This window comes from Trichoplusia ni, chromosome 15 (assembly GCF_003590095.1).
Source record: "Trichoplusia ni isolate ovarian cell line Hi5 chromosome 15, tn1, whole genome shotgun sequence".
In the NCBI taxonomy this organism is placed as follows: Eukaryota; Metazoa; Arthropoda; class Insecta; order Lepidoptera; family Noctuidae; genus Trichoplusia; species Trichoplusia ni.
The window spans coordinates 91,339-112,366 of NC_039492.1; positions in this window are offsets into that span (position 1 = coordinate 91,339).

Sequence of the window (21,028 nt, forward strand, 5' to 3'; positions counted from 1 at the left end):
TTGCTATAACTACACGATGCATTGGCTGTCTAGAAAAAATGGATCAGTTCAGTCTAGCAAAAAGTTTTCGTAGTCGTATTTAGACTGGCACTAGAACGATCAAGTCGCATTTAAATAATTGCATGCTTACAAACGGATACAGACATGAGGATAAAATTAAGTGCAATAAATTCAAAATGGCCGAACGATCCAACCGTCACGGTTCAAATAATTCACGTTGAAATAACATTTTATTATATGTAATGAGTTTTATGGACAAAGGATCAGCAAAAAGTATTTATGTAAAAAAAAGAACTTGCTGATTTTATTAAACATAATTTTATTATAATGCAAGTTTTCAATGGCATTATCTAACTGAAACATACTTACCAATACGCTCTTAAAATGTGCTTATATCCTACTTAGTACATAGGCACTAAGTAAAACTCTTAATTCCTCGAAAATCATTCTGCAATCAGTCACATTACGCCAATTTGCAAAACTCTCTAATAAAGTGAAAAAAATACTAATTTAAACAAACACACAATAATAAAGTGATTTGAAACGGATGTTAAGTGTCTGTATCGTAAGATATATCGCGCAGGTAATCCCAATAAAGATATGAGGTAGGTAGGTATGTCGTATAACTGCACAATTGTTAGGTAAAGATATTTTTTACAAAACTACTGTTGGGAGCTATAATTTGTTAAAGCCATGTCTTTGTACTGTCTACGCCTTTTATTGCTCTTTCACGCATCCTCAACCATAATAATAATTCTTAAGGACTCTCTGATGTCGACACGACTAGCAATAGTATTTTTTGTCTCTCAATAGGAACTAATATGTATTAGGAAAATCCCTTTCAGCATCTGTCCATATCTTTATCCATACAGTGACTGAAAATCGCGGAGAAATGTCTTCTTCAAGTTTTAGGTCGATGGATAAAATTTGACTTCTGGAAAAAACATGCTATCACGTAACGAAGCAATAATTGATGTGCTTTGCACCTGTTACGTCTGTAAACCTATTTTCGCTTTTAAAAACAAGATAAACCAACCTGTTTACTCATCCACTATTTTCGTGTTAAGATAAACTACATGAAAAATAAACAGTTATTGTAATTTTATCTGTTTTACAATAATTATTAACCTAACGTACGCTAATTATTATTTCACAAACAAATGTTGAATCGGATCTCTAGTACACATAGTTACAGGGCATAAAATGTACACGATGTAAATATATGCGTCGGTGTGAGCGAGTTATCTGAGCAAAACAAACCCACGAGGGGAGCGCGTGGCGGCCGCACGACTCCATTTTAAAAATAGACACACTGACTCACCAGCCTAACTCGACCCTCGACTATCTTCCAAAACGTTCCACGAGTAGTCACATACACAGCTCTATAAGATTGGCTGTTGTACTTAGCGCCTCGACTGTGATTCACCAATTTAATAAGGCCCACCGCCCGTCCTTCATGTCTTACGAAATATACGGCAATGAGAACTAAGTCCTAATAATTACAGGTCAATTCGGCTGGTCAGTTGGCGTAGCGCCTTGCTAAAGGACCACGCCCTGCTGTTCGATGCGTTTGCGTTCCAAATTTGAATTCTTGGCAGCGATGTCGTGTGATGGTATTTTGGCGCGCATGTTACTTTATTATGATAAACTTTAATATCTCATCGGTTTGTTATGACGTAATGGCGATTGTTTTAATTAGGTAAATATTTAGCGTTTACGTCATAATTAAATGTGTACTTAATTAAAAGAAATCTTAAAGATACGGTAAATAAACAAGTTCGAGTCAAAATGGCATGATACTTTTAGTTTTATTATTACAACTGATTTGTGGTTTAAGTATCCGTGGACCGTGCATGATAAAACGTACCTATATCATAGCGCAATTTAGTTATTCATTTGCATGCATATGTTGCTTACTGCGTCTGCAAGATCAGTGCTTGACAACAAAAAAGGTTATGCATCCATCTTGACGCCCTTTTGCCCGACAGCTACCATGTGTGCAGAATTCTAATTTTAAATGCGTCGTTTGATTGGATTCCTATAGCATACACACATATTTAGACACACAGGTACCAGTAGCGCAAAGCTTTTCGTTTTAAATCAATAAATTGATACAAAAACATATGATTTTGAAATAAGAAAGTTAATTTTAAAACTAATAGCACTGGAAAGTGACTTATTCAAAGAAATGCGCAACAAGTAAATAAATACTACGTAGTTATCAAACCTCTGTTGACAATTTATACAAAAAAAAAAACTATCACATTTGAATGAATCATAGACAAGTTGTATATAGAATAGAAGTGACCCGACAAGATTTTCAAGTATATTGCGCAGTGTAAAAATATAATGTTTACATTTGTTTCTTATCGCTAAGTTATATAAACCTAATTATTAGTTTCGCTTTGTTGCTAATATATAGCAATTTCTTTATACTGTTGCTCTATTTCCTACTAAGGAAACAGAGTTGGGTGCTGTAATCAATAATATTATAGATACTAGGCAGGCATACTTACATAATATACGTAACAGTTTACTGGAATACTGAAATAAAATATAACAACCAATCAAATTGTCCTTTTTGAGTGGCGAGCGTACTCTTAGAAACAATTAAACTTATTTTTTTATTGTCTTTCAGTCCTTGAATGCATGTGCGGCTGACCTTACTGCTTTTGTTATGGAATATTTACTCGAACCTTACTTGAATACAAGCTCAAATTGTCCAAGTAATTTTATCCTTAATTAAAAGGTTTTGATTTCTATTCGTATTTATTTACAACTGTCATTTACGGCTGAATAATTGAACTCCTTTGCCTATTTACTGAAGAAGCACCGGAATCAACCATTCATCCTAATACAAAAACAAAAAGTTTTGTTCACTAATTTTATTTAATTAGTTTTTTATAACTACTTTATGATAATTAACACACAATTAAGAATACAACAAAGGCCGGTCACACGTGACTCACGTTCGTTACTACACCCGGAGGTGTGTCATACAGTTAACACGCACAGATTATATTTAAAAAGGTAGATTCAAATAAAGAATAACTCAGTGGCTGTCACAGGATATTTTTCAAAATTTGTAACTCTTTCTGTATGTGACCAGTAGCAAAAATGTTTAAGAAATTTAGTTTCCTTTAGCTTAAATATGCTTGCTTGACCATTTTTTGTGGATTTCTAATAAATAAAGGTATTCTGTATTGTTATGTAATGTAATATTGTTTTACTAACATATTATAATAGAGGAAGGTGAACTTCACGAAATCATGGTACTTCCCCGTGTAACGTTCACACGCAGTTCCGCGTATTGTTGATAACTAGAATCAACTTAAAATCAAGTAAAAATGTTTCTAGTGATAATTTTATTATTTCAACCTAAAAATGGTCATTCACAAAAATGTGGGAAAGCTCATTGATAGCCATTTTTTTATATATTTTTGAAAGCATCTTTTTTCAATTGAATTTAAATGTATCGCTTGCAATACATTCTAAGTAAGCAAGTTAGTTGATTTAATTCACTAAGGAAAGTCGATCGGTTGACATTGAACAATGTCCTGGCACCTACTTATGTCATACAAATAAGGTTTGTAAGGTCATCTGAGAATATTTGACTCCTTAACAAGAACCTTATAGAAGACCTCGGAAAAACCTTAAAAACTATTCAGTACTTAAATAAGGAAACAACACGAATAAGGACCTAAAATTTAAATATTTTTAATTACAATGGATAATGTAAGCTGTGTCAGTTGCCTTAAAGTTCGAATTTGATTGTTTAGTTTCAGAGGCTGTGCCGGAAAATCTTAAGGAAATTGATATTATTTTTGTATGATTTATTTAACTTAAGTATCTTCCTCTTACGGCCCTTTTACCTTCACATTTAATGTAGGGTCAATTTGATATGTTTTTAAATAAATTCGGATTAGAACATTTAAATGTAAGTCTTCCTTTAACGGTCACATTGTACAATAAATGCGAATAAACTATTATTATGATGCATCATATTATTCTACATTTAGAAAGCTCATTTGACGTTTATTTGACGTACGTTTGTTCTAAATTCGATATATCCTCTTCCTTATGCGTATAACTGTCATTTGAAATACGGATCAGAATTCTATTCTTAATTCAAAATATCAAATTAACGGACTTTACATTCGCACTCATCTACGCAGGTTTTATGAGATATAAAAATAAATGTCTACGTATTCAATATTTCTTGAAAGTTGTCAGTGACGTCAATCCTAATGAGTTGTCATTTCTAATTTAATTTAATGTCTCTCGAAGGGCACTTATATTATTCGTTATAAGATTTTTTATTGGCTGTTTGAGTACCTAATAATATATTATGAAACAGCAGAAACGTGAAAAACAATAATAATAATATTTTTCACTTATTACATATTGTAGTCCGGGAGTAATTTTGTACTCCCTCCGGTTATAGTTGCCTGTCAAGTTTGGTAAAAGAATTCATCGCTGAAAAAAAAAACTCAGAAATCCAGTCAAGGAAACTAATTTGATAACTACCTAAGTAGGTAGATCTATACGAAAAATCCGCATAACTCTAAATCCGTTGTTGTATTGTCATTGCGATACAGACTTATCACAAAAATGAGTGTTTCATAAGGATTTCCATATCTGATTATGCTGAAGTTTTATTTACAAACGTAGGTATCAGGCACGACCTCGCATCGTGGTGCTTAGTCACAAGTCAATGTGTTCACCACGTGTTAAGTGATTTGCATGTTACATTCACTGACTAGGTACTTATCAAATAACGACAATTACCCATCATGCTCAATCTTATTCCTACCAAGTTTCGCAAAACTAAATTCACACGATCGTCTCAAAGACAGCTGAAACAAACAAGATTATTCGAAATCTATCTGTCTCCAGTATCTGTGAAGCACTTGAGCTGTAGAGGAAATATACCACGAAAGGCGGATCCTAAATGTAAAAGCATAAAACACGTTATTGAATGTAACATGTTACTAGAATAGCGCTGTAGCGGGGCGAGTCACAGTGGGCTCGTCAGCCGGCGAGCACGCGGCGGCGGCGTGCGCGTGACGTCAGCCGCGTCACGACACCGTCAAAACAACGCGGCTAATCTCCGCGCACACAACTTTAAACCCAAATCCCCCGACATAAGACCCTCACTATCCTTTTGTTGTGATAGTGCAGCCGTAGTTTTCCGTTCACTTTGCGTAAGTTCCGAAGCGTGTGTGTTGTACACTTTTTTCGGTGAGCACGCGCCTTCGTGTGTTGTTTTACGTCATCCATCGAATGTGGCTTCGAGAATTCGGACGTCGAATACTGTGAAATATTAGGACGTGGTAGCAAGGATTTTGAAATTTATTCGTTTTGCATGATACGGTTTGTGAATACATATAGGAACTGAAAGTTTAATGCGGACGTTGATGTATTATCGGAATGTAAATAAGTCGTTTTATCAGCGCGCACCGAGGGTATAAAAACGATCGCAACGGTCGCTCCACGCCCAGTGCGGATCGCGCGGGCACACTAAAAACATGACTAACTAGCAAACAGCCACAGCCTGCCCAGCCAAACAAAATACAACAACTGTTTTGTACCAACTGTTATTTATGTTAACGGAACTAAAAACATTTAAAGTTCTGTTACATTGTTTCAAAATGACTCAATACTATACAAAGAAGAGGTTATCATTACGAATTTATCTTTACAATATCAACAAAAAAGATAAATTATGAATGAAATTATGCAATTTAAACTTAACCTTTAGTGCAATAAACTAATAAATTAACAATGAAAAATACTATGAAGGAAATGAGACTTTTACCACGGCAACCACTAGTGGTCTTAAAAGGCAAATGTCACACGTTAGGTGAAAATGGCAACACAACAAACATAATAAATAATCTTGTAAATATTGATTATAATTAATGTGTAATGTGATGAATCGACAGGAAATAACTATAGATATAAAATAGGTCATGGTTGAATGATTCAGACGATACGAAGCCCATGCTGTGTGGTGCCACTTGTGTTATGATTCCATTAGTTGAGGTCGGCCATTGTTTTTATTCGAATATGGAATTTGGATAAACAAACTTTTTAAATCTCATTTCATCGTCGAGAATATTGGGCTTAAAAATAGATTGCCAGTCTCATTCATGATTAACCTTTTTCGTGAAACTTTTTGCAGAATTAATAAATTCTCGGACTGAGGAAGTGGGAGTTCCGGGTATTTTGTGGATATTCGTGTGACATTGAACTGTGGACAAAACATGACCTTCGCTCTATATACGACGAAATATGCGTGGATTATGTATAATGCATGTTTCTGTTTTGGTGCCACCTGGCAAGTCTCGTGTTTCGCACGGTATAGTTTAATGTTGATTTCTTACCGCATGGACGATCAAATCCTTTTTGAAATCGTGTTTACACACTCCAAGATCATTTTGGGAAAATGAATGAGTTTAGTAATAAAGTAACACGAATATGAGCTTAAATGCTTATCGTTCTTGTAATGTCACAATTATTTATCTAGTTCCATTATCCAGACTCCAAAATAAAGTGGTGTTATTGATGCCTGTATTTTAAAAGTCACTTAATTTACTTTTGTTTTTCAATTCGAAATACAAAACCGCCTTATCTGTAATTTTTTATTTTTTTATCAGCCGGAGTCCGACTGAAAAAAATTTAATAAAAAACAGCAGTAAGACTATATGACCTCATTACTGCAGTAGGCATCATCATAACAGACTGATGGTGACATTGTCCACCGCCCTTTAATCGTGTTCGACACCAATAAAAAAGCAAGTTAGACCAACACAACAAAATAATCAATGACCTGAATATTTTAGACAAAGAATGCAAAACAGATATCAGACATGGAAATATTCTGGAAACAAAATGCGCATTACTGTTGCACGTAATAACATCGATAACAGGGACCTGCCAGTTTTCAAAGAACTATTGTCGCTGTGCAAGAGGGACAACGCTCTACATTATGTTCTTTGTCTCGTTTCTACAACTGCTCTTGTTTCAAGAGTGTTGAAGGTAGAAAACGGTATTGATTGTAACTGACTAATGACAACTATGGAAATAAGTAATTTATGAGTAGGTATTAATACTTATGACGCGCACGCGCAGCGCTTGTTGCATCAGTGGCGTGGGATCCTCGTGTCCAATCAACGATTTGTAATCGCACACAAATAGTTACATGACCTGCGAATATTCATTCAGGTTTATAGGACGTGGCTTTTTGTTTATATTCTAGATAGTTTTTAAACAAAGGCCTGTTTTTTTCTGCTTAAACTTTGCTGAGATTGTGGTAGGAAATCAGGATCAATTTTTAGTACGGTAATAGTTAATCAGTGTCTTAAATGTAAAAGTGTATTCTTGATTTTGTCGAAATTATGATAGTATTTCCTTGCATTGCAGGACAAAAGTAGGCCAATGTTTCGCTTATTATCCATTATTTTGTGCGTAAAAAAAGAAAAAATGATAGCGTTTTCAAAAAAATCGAGAGTTATAAACACTTTTGAGTTGTACAATAGTCGCTGTACCGAAAGCCTTGGATAGACAGAACATAGATAATTATACTCAAAAATATTAGCTGAATCTACAGGAAATAGATAAAACAATACATGACGCAGTAAATCTTGGAGATGAAATACGTGATTACCGTCAAGTGGTCGATAACCTTCACCTTCGCCATTTTCCTTTGTAAAACCCATGTAAAATCATGAATGTATAATATGAGTGATTGTTGTTGACGATTTTCAGTAATGAGTAATATACTTGAATGATTATTGGATATAATGATGTTTACAGATTGTTTGATCTTGGGTAGGATTATGATAGTTTATTCAGTTCTTTTTCTAAATAATTCTGTTATTTTTAAATTAAATTATACTCGATCACAAAACCTTTTGATTAAGGAACTGATTTCGGCGTTTGTAAGTTAAAGCTAATGATTCCTAATCACGCTTTGGCAAGGTTATGGCTTGTGGATAAGTGAGACTTCCACCGACTAAAAAATACTTCAGGCCCATTCTTCTGCCCAATTTGGAGTTACGGGATTGTTCTATCTAGCCTGTTTCCTTATGTACTCCTTCTCGAGAAACTGAATTTAGATCTTGTATATATAAAATGCTTTTTCTGAGCCTTACCTTAGAATTATTCTTAGGGATAAAATTGGCTAGAAATAGATAATTTAATCATTTCAAATAATTTCAATACCTTATAACGTGTCTCTAATAGCAGGACTATCGACTAACCAAATATCGAAACCAGCTCTAGATTAAAATTGCCTGTACTACATACAAATACCCTTCTATAATTTACTAAATAGTCACAGTACCTTTAGTCACCGTCATTATTTATCATACAAATGACTCCACGATCTAACGACCCTGGCCCTTTAAACTTCTATAATTTAACTGTAAACGTGTCTGCACTCATGTAGTCGGAGAGACTAGGAACCATTTAGCGTCATTTGTAAAATTTTCCTCTGTTAATGCATCATTTTTAATTCCTTAATGACTCGTATTATAGATGGTTAGCACAATTGTATTAGGTTTAACGATGTGGTTTTGTTAATCATCATCGTTGTTGCTAGTTGCGCCAATTTCTGTTTCTATATCATCATTAATAATAATATTATTGTTTCTGTTGGTGGATGTTACATAGGTACCCCCTACTAACACAGAAATTACTCTATCCGTAACAGTACAAACCCTCTAGCCAAGTTACTTTTCGTTTCAATAGGGATGATGACAATTTTTTTTTTGCAGTGTCCATCTTGTAGTTTTTTGTATAATAATCGATACGTATTTTTTAGTTTGTCCCGCAAACATAAATTGACCAAATTACAGTGAATGAAACTTACGCGTGACGTCACGATTGAGTATAAATTTTACTCTATCGTTACGTCACAAGCCCCCTCTCCTAAACTTTAAAGCAGTTAATTCTAGTTTTTCTGAAAAAGGAAAAAATACGTGTCTCATACTTTTAAATTATCTAACTGAGGGACTAATGAGATTTTTTCTTTTTATACCCAGTCATCATCCCTATTAGTCACGTGACTTTCAATTGTCATCTCAATACATTATCTAGTTTTATGTGGTGATAGTAAGCGTCTTGTGAAAAAAAGTGGGATACATTTCCATATTTAGGAATTTGTCTTACAAAGGAGTTTATATTTAGAGACTTGCATTTGTGTTGCATTCTTGCAGTTTCCTTGAGGAAGTTTCTGGCTGGGTATGCGTCATCCAGTGAGTACCGGTTTTGACGCGGTCGAATTGCATGGCAATGCTAAAAATTTTAAGCATTACTTGTCTTAAAGTATTGTTCGCCAAAATTAGTTGCATTGACATTGAAGTAATTAAGTTATTTTCAATTTAACTTGCCTTGCCTTAAATTTAAATCGTTTCCCTACAAATTGAAAAACTGACTTCTGTGTGGGTCCCAACCAAACCCACCATAACCGTTGATCGAACTCCACATAGGAGTATGTGCTGGACTTGTACACACCGAATATTTGGACCAACACTGGGTGTCTTGTGCATATGACTTGAATGTTTGTTAAACCCCCAGGACACAGATGTTTTCTAGATTAGATTCCTTAATGCAAGAGTTTTGTTCTGGTCACTCTTGCCAGGAACATTTGACAGCTATGAAGGTTGTATATTTACAACCTTGTCACATGTTCCCCTCTTCACTCTACTGTCCTATTGAAGCCAAAGCATAAAGCACGTTCTAGGATTACAATTAGTTTTCGTACATCATAAATAACGTCGATTTGGCTTCTTGCCTTGCCTTCTAGAATCATTATTTCTATTTTCTAAATCTTCTAGTTACATTTTGTGAAGGATGAAGGTGTGTCATGTGTAACAGATGCAATAATTCACAATGGATTTAGAGTTTGAGACACTTCACGTGGCATTAAAAATAGAGCTTACATCTTGCTCTACAATTTTGTATTAGTGAGTTATAGTGTGATCATAATTTCTTGTTGAAACTGTATTTATTTGGGAAGGCAGAGGTTTAAATATCAAAACCCAATCCATAATGTATATTTTATTCATACTTATGTATTGACTATGCATTTCTTTCAGAATGTTTTTTGTTCTATGTTCTTAGTACAATTGTTAGTGTTTCAAAGAGAATTCTGAACCATGCTAAACCAATGAATGTCACCGTCTTTTCTGATTTTCTTTATAGACTCCATAATTATTATGCTCACAATCACATTATCGTTTAAATGCGATGTAAACATATTGTTTACAGTCTGAACAAATAGACGATAGGCTATTAAGCAAACAATAGGTCGATAATATTAGACGCAAATAGAATAGGTAAATGGTCAGGTAAGAAAAACTCGTTTTTTCAATGCATATGTAAATTGAACTGTGTTTGATCGGAAATAATTTTAATCACGTACCAAATTGATTGATCCCAGGTTAAGCTACCCTTGAAACGGTCAGTCGGATGGGTGACCGCCTATGTCATAAGGAATTATTCCGTGCTCGGGAGGCATGGTCCACTAAGTATAATACGCAAAGCATAAATTAACTCACTGTCTAGTTATAAAAAGACGTCTTTACATCATGTACAGGAAATTTACTGGCAATTTAATCCTTGCCTCATGGCTATGATAAAAAAGGGTGTGTACTAAGCATTAAAAACAACGATATGCCTCGAAGGGCATCAAAATCTCGAGATAAGGGACTTATAAACAAATTCTACTTTACATTACTCACTATTCAATAGTCTCAATGGGTACGACACGTGCAAAGCTAAACATATAAATAGATTTCGTATCTACAATTATATCTCAAATTGCTACAAAATAAGGGAAATGTCTAGTCTAGACTGCATTTGTTTTATTGAGGAAACTATATTTTATGATTTAAAATGTTTCAAGCTTGACATTCAACACTCCGTACTTCTTTATTAGGAAAGATGTATGTGTGTTGTGTTTGTGCTCATGTCTTGCGACTCTGCGTAGGTTGGTCTCCGCAACTATAAGTCTGAGGACTGTGCATTATTCATACTAAGGTTCATGATAATAATATACTTTTTATAAAACAGGTTTAGGAGTTTAGTTCAGTAGGAAAAACTAAAAAAAATAAGTATAATTTGGATTTTCTATAAGACGTCATTTTTTCGCTCGACTTTCCCATAATCATAGGAATAACAGGATCCAGAAGCATCGTAGTTTAATTTCCCCCAAAATTCGTAAATTAGTTGTTACAGTATACTTAATTCAAATCTCAAATATGTAATCTCAAATAATAAAAAAAATCATTGCACAATATAAAAACTCTGAAAGCATCACGCACGATGCGGAATCCGCGCGTTCTTATTTCGTATTAGTGTGTCAATGTTCGTTGCGCAGGTGCGGGCGCGCCGATGACGTAGATGCGCACGCGTCGCTCGCGTGCTGTCACGCCCACCGCGGCCGGAGCTAGGCGACTGGTGATACTGCCAACTAGTAGCTTCTGTGACATTGCTAGACGGTTTGCAGACGATTTTGGCTGATATATAGGGATTTGTAGCGAATTTTCGGGATTTTGGGTCACTTAACATATCAACTGGATGACTTGGTATTATCGCGGAATATGGGATGTTACTATAATGTAAGGATGATAAAACCGAGTAACGTTCTTTTCAAAAAAGGTTTTCTAAAGTTTTCAGAACTTGAAAAAAACATGAAAAATTCAACATCAATCCTTGACACAACATCCATATGATCGGCAAAAAGTTAATCTCAAATCTGAACATCTTATACCGTCTTTATTGAGTAATTCTAACTTTATTACCTAACTCCCTTTATTACAAAACCTAGTCTAGACTATTATACAGCCTGTACCCTCATTAATACATGCACCAGTCGTGTGTGACGGTCACGACTTTGACATATTACCGGCGCAGGCGCATCGTCGAGCCAATCTGTTCCATTTGACAGGATTGAGGCTTTGTCTTTAACTTGTCAGTAAAGGTTTAACAAACTAACAGGCTTAGGAAGATTTTATCCGTTAACTCATATGCCAATTTCTGAATATTTTGGACACTGTATTATATTTTACATGGTTTTTATTTTTTATTTTGAGGGTCTACCAACCCGTCTTAATATAATATGACTATGGTTCAGGAAATGTGACAGAGCAATACAAGGCTGTAGAGCAGCCTCTTTCTTCCACACCAGCTGCAGCAGGCCACTGGCATTCAAACACGAAGCATCCTGATCGTTCCAGCTGGTATGAGACCGAGATACTCCTTCTCGAAAGAAAAATAAAGAGAAATACAAAAGAGTTTTTCTGTAACCTTTCTCGGTAAAATCTCTTCATAAAGCTTATTATGGGCTTATTGAACAGTTTAATCGAGACGAGCTAAGAAAATAGAATTCTCATAGTATAAAACGTTAAGTTTAAGCCTATTGCCTCTTAGTGCAAACACTGTTCTTAGTTATCAATATGTTTGCCTCACGCATCGTTCAAATGATTTACTTATTTTACTTACAATTGAATGTAAGTAATCGTTTACAATTGTTATGAAATCGAACTGGTCAAATAGTGGGCGTTCTACTCGTGACTAACAGAATTATCAGCAGTGTTGTGACCAGTGACGTCACACAATAATATGACCAACCCTGAGTGACGTCATGCCTTTGTTTTGTAACTTCAAAGTTAAGGGTTTGTTTTAGACTAGGTGATCTGTGCATGCTATTTGGTGAAGTATCAGATGTGCCCATTTAAGCAGTATTTTTTGGGTTCATGTTAATATTATTATGTGGATTTTTATTGGTGAGAGTACTACCTAACAATTTACTAAGTTGAAAACTTACTCTTTGGACCATTATTAAAAATTGGTGTGGTATTTTTTCCATGGTTTGTAACCTAGGAAGTACGGGCAGAATGATCTAATCAAGTAGATTTTTTTTTAATTTTACGTGAAATATTATGTATATAATATTTCTTTTTTTTCAAATTTCCAATCGTTAAAAAATTGTTCTAAAGGATCAATAGTTTCATCTAGAGTCGGTTAAACGTTTTCGTTACTAAAATAATATTATAAATGCCAATAAATGTACCGAATTTGCTAATTAACCGATGAGACCACAATCATCGTGATAGCTTTTTAATTCAAACGGCGTGTTAAAAACAAGCCCTAATATTGTACACATCATTATAAAAATTGCGTCATTGTTTCATGCAACGGCAACGTGACAAAACTACAACATAACATTCTATACTCAAAAATTGTTTAACATGGCGCAATATATTTAAAGACAAGATCTTTATATCTATCTCAAGTTTTTTAACGGTCGAAAGTACGACGCAAGATTCGCTATTTATAGATATACCTATAATTTGATTACACTACAAAAAATAGTGAAGGTTCCACTTTTTCTTATTTTTGTTTTTTTTACGTACACTCAATATACTTAGAGAAAAACACATATAAAATACTATAGGTACAAAGATACTGCTTATTTCTAAAGAAATGTCTGCTAGTAGACCTATGACAGGAGATAACAAAAAGAAACATAGACCCAAATAAATGACATCTTAGATGACATACGTATTTCCGCTAATTTTCAAATGGAAAACTTTTCAGGGATTTTTCAAGTATAATAATATTTCTTTTGCGATTAAAACAGTCATTTAAAAACATTGAAACTGGTTTCTTCAAAGTTTTTATACCACAAATTGTGTGACTTGTATACTGGTAATGATTTTATTATATTTATCATACCTTGAGTTAGCACATGCCGCCCAACGTGTAATCTTTTGACAGCGCGTGATATGTATTTCATCAATAAGTTTGAAAACACATCATTTAGATCATGCTTTATTTAATTCCTACGGGTCAGTGAAATTCATAGTACAATTTTTATAAATTTAAAACAGTCCTAAAGAGTCTGACAAATGAAATGATGACGTAAGTATTAAGTTAACATAATGTAAGTAACATCAGTGCATCATCAGCATCATAACAAGTAAACACAAAAAAAAAACAATACTATGTTTAAAATATTCATAAAAATAAAACCTTTAATTTCTAATGCGATGTTTTTCAGGAACTTTTAAAACTATAAAATAAGAACTTTACATGCATAATACTCCATCTTAATATTAAACTCAAAGTGACGACTTTAAATTATCCGTCAACACACAAGCACAAATGCAACCTAATTAACATAACTGAGATTAAAAATTCACAATAAAAAAAAAAGAAATTGCAAAATCCTTATTCACACAAAATCACACGCAAAGCTCTCTAAACTACTCACTCCTGTAACAAACGCAACAACAAACACTTACCTCTTTAAACACACCTACAACATACACAAACATACACACAAGTCCTAAGATTACGAAGCAAGCCTCCACCGGCTATTGACCCTGGACGACACACCTTCCCTTGATAGTCCTGTCAAATAAACCTGATTACGCAACGGTTATCACTGATAGGTGTGGCTCACAGTTTAGCCTTGCCTGTGTAATCGGAAACTAGACTTGATAAGGTTAAATAACTTGGTATCTATATCGATTAAGCGAAATTTTAAGGAAGTGATTCGTTTTTTTATGTCCTTGTTTTAATTACAAAGGGCATGTAATGTTGGTATAAGTAAAATTTTCAACCAATAAAAAGGATGAGGTTCTAAATTCCTCTGTATTTTTTTCCGTTTTTGCCTCAGGCCTGGATGAATCGACTTTGTTGATTCTTTCTTCATTTAAGGTATATTTGGTCCCATTTTAGTTCATAATTTTTTGCTTAGTAGTTTTTCTATTTGAAGGTTGTATGCTTTTATTTTTAAAACCATATTATTGCATGTCGGATTTCCGCCAAAGTGGTGAAAGTCCAAGAGGATTTTCCCCGGGTATCAAAACAGATCGGTTAATCTTCTACATTGGTGCATTAGGGAAAACCACCGAACATTAATCTGCTGTTTTATTTAGTAAATTGTGTGCAAGTCTTCAATTTGAAAATACTGATTTGGATGATTGCTTTTGAATATTGCTTGTTACTTTTAAGAGCAGGTCAAAAGTTTACTTAATTAGACTTCAACAAACTTACAGTATTTTCATTCGGAACAACTTTTGCTAGTAATTTAAAAAGTGAATATATATTTTACTCCTATTAAACTTGTTAAGGTAAAAAAACCTTACGTACAGTCAGTCCAAAAGCAAAAGAAAAGCAAACAATTTTGAAGTTTAATGGTACGTCTTACGGCTGTTAGTTTACAAGTTGTCGTTGTGCCCGAGTGTACGATGGAGGGGAGTGGTCCCACGCCGCGGCTGCGTGCGCGCATATCACGTGCTCTCAAAATGTTACACGTTGGGCGGCATCGTGTCAGCTCTAGGTATTGCTATTCTTTCGATTAGTAATCATTACGTTGTGTAAATTTGTCTGTTTTTGTTTGTGGACTTTCAGGAGTAAGTTTTGTTAGTGTATGTATACATACTAGTTTAATATCGATTTTGAAAGTATAATAAGCTAACACAATAAACCTGCTTATAGATATAACATATTGCAGAAAAAATATCTTCATCCCTGTCAAAGCGTGAAATGTGCCCAGACAGCATTGCCACGTTGAATGGCATTGCCAATACTTTATTAAATACAAAGACTTGCAAGATTAAAAACTATAATTTTAATCGTAAGCTTAGACACATTTTTTTTTAAAGTTCGAGCTGGTGTGCCCTCTTATTTAAGATGAGAATAAGCTGTTTGTAGTAGCTTAAAGAACCTTCATTATACCTTAAACATAATGTCAGTTTGTGTAGCACTATTGTAATATTACAATCGCTCTATATGGCGTGGTGGCTATTCCCCAACAGTTTAATAGACCACGGATAGATTAAACTTAAATCTATCTTTAATCTAACATGCGATGAGTCCCTGAAAATCGAGAAGAAATCTTGAAGATTTTTTTTTATACTATGGGAAGGTGGGGTAAGACGGGGTAGCGAGGTAAGATGGGGACCCTCCAAAAATATATAATACAGTATTAATTGAAAAGTTATTTTGACGCCATCTAGTCGTATTTATCAGTACTTGTTAGAGTCGCAAAAAGTTTGTTCGAAGGAGCGCACGATTCTTCATGGTAAGTACATTTTTAAAATTTGAAGTGGTTTTATCTAATTATTGAAGCATATAAAGTGCATGACTGTTATAATGTATGATAAACATAATGTGTGACATATTTTTTTTGTTAATTTGTATTTATTTTACTATTGTAAACTCATTAATTCATGCCGGTTTCTTTTGATTTATAACCTCTAAAAATTCAATACAACTTTTAAGTCCAGTTTGGGAAAGATGGGACACTTATGTGGGGCAAGACGGGGTAGGTACCCGATCTTATCCGCTGAGTTGTTATTCAGTTTGTATTGAGATTGCATTCAACATTAACTATTTTTTTATAGTACAGTTCCAAAAACAGTAATGTTGTCATTTCCTGATGCTTAAATGGCTACACCGCCGTAAATCATTTAGCAAACTCTCCACCTCCACCAACTGCTTCAACCTCATGTCTCAAGCAGGCAACAGTAAATGATTATATAGATAATGATGCATTCCATCTGGTTAGCCCGAAAAAGTTAATGCCTTATTCGCGATTCGCCGAAAAAAGACCAAGACAAGTTCGAAGAAGGGGAAAAGCAGCTATTATTACTGCTTTTCTATATAAAAAAGAATGAGAGGAAAACTAAAATAGGTAGAAACTAAAACCACATGTAACAAACAAAAAGTAAATGACAAAAATAACAATAAAGAGAACTTGAAAAACCGAAAAAGCGAAAAGGCACAGAAGAAGAAGATACAGAATGTCTATACTGTCGCGGCTTGTATTCCGATTATCATACTTGTATCACTTATCGTACTTGAGGCAAGTGAGCGCATTGTGTCTGTGCAGGAGTGGAAGACAGCGATGACGAAGCTGAACATATCTGCCCGGTTTGTGAAGATGACGGCGCTTAAATAGTCTATACCCCATCTTACCCCAGGGGTATACCCCATCTTACCCTATAGGTGGGGTAAGATAGGGTGATTCAGTTATTTTTTAAAAGTTTATATTTTTATGAGAAGAACTTATTTTTTTTTGTTTTGACTGATTGTTATTAAAAGAAGAAAGACTGATTACTTAATTAATAAAAGTTCCTACGTTGTGCAATTAAAAAAGATGGGTTTTATTTATGAAATACCTTAAGGTCCCCGTCTTACCCCACCTTCCCCTACACGTTTTATAGTTTTCCTGTCAACAAGTAATTACAATTGAAATCAAGAGTACACGTAGTAAAAACTTTTTGGACATCCGCCAAACGCCGCTGGTGTTGCCGAGTTGATTGACTTTGATTTGGATTCGAAATATTAATTATCGAATCCCGGTTCGTTACCCTGAGTCTGATAAAGTATAACATGTTATATTTTTAATAGAGTACCTATAGTTAACTAATGCGTGAGGTATATAAAATATTTTGTAGGTTTTTATTGCCTAATATTTTTCATTATTGTTCTATTTGTGTTTTCTGCGTTTACACCTAGGCATAGGTCAGTTTTTCTACATGCAAGAAAATTTTATGTTGCGAATCATAATTGTGGAAATTTTATTAAGGAGCACGAGTTATTTAACTTAAGTACTATAACAAGATTTCTTGTAGGTATGTGTTCTTAAGATTTTAAGACTTTGGTATTTCAATCTCCCAATGATAGAAAACCTTTGAAATTAATTAGGTAAACATTTAATAAAAACTTTTTAATACATCCTTCTACATTTTCCATGAACCACACCCACTCCGTCTTCCTCTGAACCTGACCAAGCAATCTGTTTTTAATTCAGAAACCAAGAGCGTATCAGCTATTCAGTAGGTGTGTGATGTTTTGTAACTGAAATAGCGAGAAAACGGTCCAAAGTCCGCGGATCTGTTGCCTACATCTCTATACATTGAGAGCACGGTTATTTTGATCCGAACTTCTGATAATCACGATTTTAATCTAGTTTGTTTTGTAATGAATATAGCTTGTCTGTACTGTAGACTGATATCCTGATGTGATTGCATGATTAGCCTAGTGGTCGTAGGTTCAAACCCCCTGTAAGACAAGTATTAAAATTTGTGTGATCTGCAATTATGTTCATGTGATTTTTTTTTAGTATGCAACACAAGGATGAAATAAGGTAACGTATAAGACATCTTAAAAAAAACCCGTTGTATGCGACTAGTGTACTTTGACCTGTGACTGCCTGCCAGTAAAAAACATTTGAACGATTCAAAAATGTATTTTTTGTTAGGCCAATACCGTACTTAGTACTTATTTCACAGTGTACTGTGACTGAGTAGTTTGTTTATGTCCAATGTTTGTATTTTCACATGAAACAATAACTTTTTCTTGAAATTTTGTATATTTACCGGATTTTCCCAAAATGACTCATTCATAAGTAATGCACAACGAAGATATATTCTGATAAGGTAAAATTCACGTTTTAACGTGATAAAATTATAACAGATTAGGGAACCACAACAAAAGTGATAGTTTTATTCCTCATTATCCTGTTGAGTTATATAGAATATGACACATGAAAAATAAATTTTTCCCTTTCTTGTCTGAATAGACCTGCCCTTATCCCAATTAATTTATTTGAGGTCCACACAACATATCTTCTTCTTCCAAACCTTTCTATCTGAAGTCATCTCACAAAAAATACTCTTATTAAGTAGACACCTGACTTTTTAAAAGGCAAAATTCAAGACGTATAGATTCTAATAAACGAATGTTCATATTGCCTTCTAATATACCTACATTTATTTAAAAAAATCGCCGTCATTATGACAATGATCTGATTTTGAAAATCTATAAATTCACACTCTGGTGAATTAAATTATCTTAAAAGATCAAATAAATAGGTGATAATAATACTGTTCTTAAACAATTCGTTTATCACGATGATAAAAGGAATTTAAGACTTCGTTAAACAAATCAGAGTGACAGTACAATATTAAGTACCTACTTACGAGATCCTAGATAGATCTTTCTATAATTACAATAATACTATATCTGTAATAATAATGTTGTGAGCGTGATAAATGATTGAGTTGGTATGATATGTGTATTTAATTTGAGTAAAAACATTTGTGAATGTGTTATTGAGTTTTTGTACCGATATAAAAAAAATCAATCTCTGGATTCGAAACGAAAACATCTAGGGACCTATTCCTTTTAGAGTAGCCTTTCGCAGTTTTGGGAGAAGTATGCCTCTCAACCTTCTTGCTTTCGTAACTGATACAGATTAAACACATGGTGATACTACCTCTGTTGGTATGCGTGGTGGTTCTTGAAAAAAGATTTTATAAAAAGCATATTTCAATTGTAACGCATCATTAGCCTAGCTTTTTACCAAGTATGGAGTCAGCTTCCAGTTCAACTGGAGGCAGCTAAGTACCAGGTTTTACAAGGAGAGTCTGCCTATCTGACCTCCTCAACCCAGTTACCTGGGTAACACGCTGCCTCTTGTTAAGACTGGTTATCAGACATTCTATCTTCTAAACACTGGTAACGATTGTCAAAAATGAATAAATAACAGCCGAGGCCCCAATTTTAATTTTAAAATCTAACTTTTCCGACCAAGGAACCATGATTCAACATAAATCATGTCAACAGCGCAACTGAACGTCGTAAATAAACAAATCCATTACGAAAGAGTTGCAACGAACTCTTTGTTTACATTATTGTACATTTCACATGAATGAATAATATTGTGAAATGGGCGTAATTGGAACGAAATACGACGCACCTCCGAATATTTAAAGTAAACGCAATTTACTTAGACTGCACGGATAGGGGAGTGGTTGGGGTCACCACTGTACCCACTGCACGAAGTGTCACGGGTCCGATCCACGAGTAGGGCAAGTATTTGTGTGATCCACGAATGCTTGTCCTGATCCTGTGTGTCTTCGTGCATGTGACTTGAATGTTTGTGAAATCCACGCGACACAAGAATTACGTTTCTTGGTGCAGGAGTCTTATTTTGGCTACTTTCGAATTTGATTTTTTTTTAAATGCTAAATAATATTAATAAAAAATCTTAAATATGGTGCCTCTTTAGCGTTTATGAACGATTCTTTTTTAGCATACTACGGAATCCTCGGTGTCACGAGTCCGACTCACCATTGATCGGTTTTACTGCTTTATTTATTTGTGCAGCTTTACAAGTCAAAAAGGTAACATAAAAAATGCAAAAAAGAAAAACAAGAGACAGGAGTTAAAAAATAAACAACTTTGGCAGTCTTACTGATATTTAAAAGTAATTGTTGACCCTAAGGACTCAAAAACGAGAGTCTGCTGAAGGTTAGCAACTGTCTATACTATTTTTATACTGAAAGTAAGAATACAATTGTTACATAGTCCGGTGAAGCGGTAAAAAGCTAAGTTTTACCTTTAATTTAATCCATCCTTGGTTTTCAGTGACAGTACAAGCCACCCAGACTCACCTCGTGGGCCACTCAGATGCTTGCCTACGCGGGTATCGAACCCAGTTTGACGTGATGACTTATACTACTTAGCTATCCGTGCAGCCAGATTAATCGGTTATTTAGCCTAATAAGTGCCCTATTACCAAACAATAACATTTATGTTTCTATGTATTTAATTTAGTCACAACCCTTTTCTATTTTTGAAGAAATGGTTTTGGAAATCAGTACAGATACTTAGTTATGAGATAAATGTCCGTGACAAATTGTCACTTTAATACATATGGCCAGACTTTTACCATAGTTAATGCTTTTAATAACCTAACCTAACCGTCTAAAAATCAAGGAATCGAATCAATATCGGAAGGTAAAATGTAACTTTAAAAACGTGCCCATGCTGTGTTTAATATTTCACGTATATCACTAAAAAGGGCTCGGCATTCTAAACTAAAAATAATCCTCTCTACTGCACCCTAATGAGCGGGCAACGAAAATAACTGTCGATGACGTCATACGCGAACAAGCTTGACACACCCAACATTTTAAACTTTATACTGAAATAACAT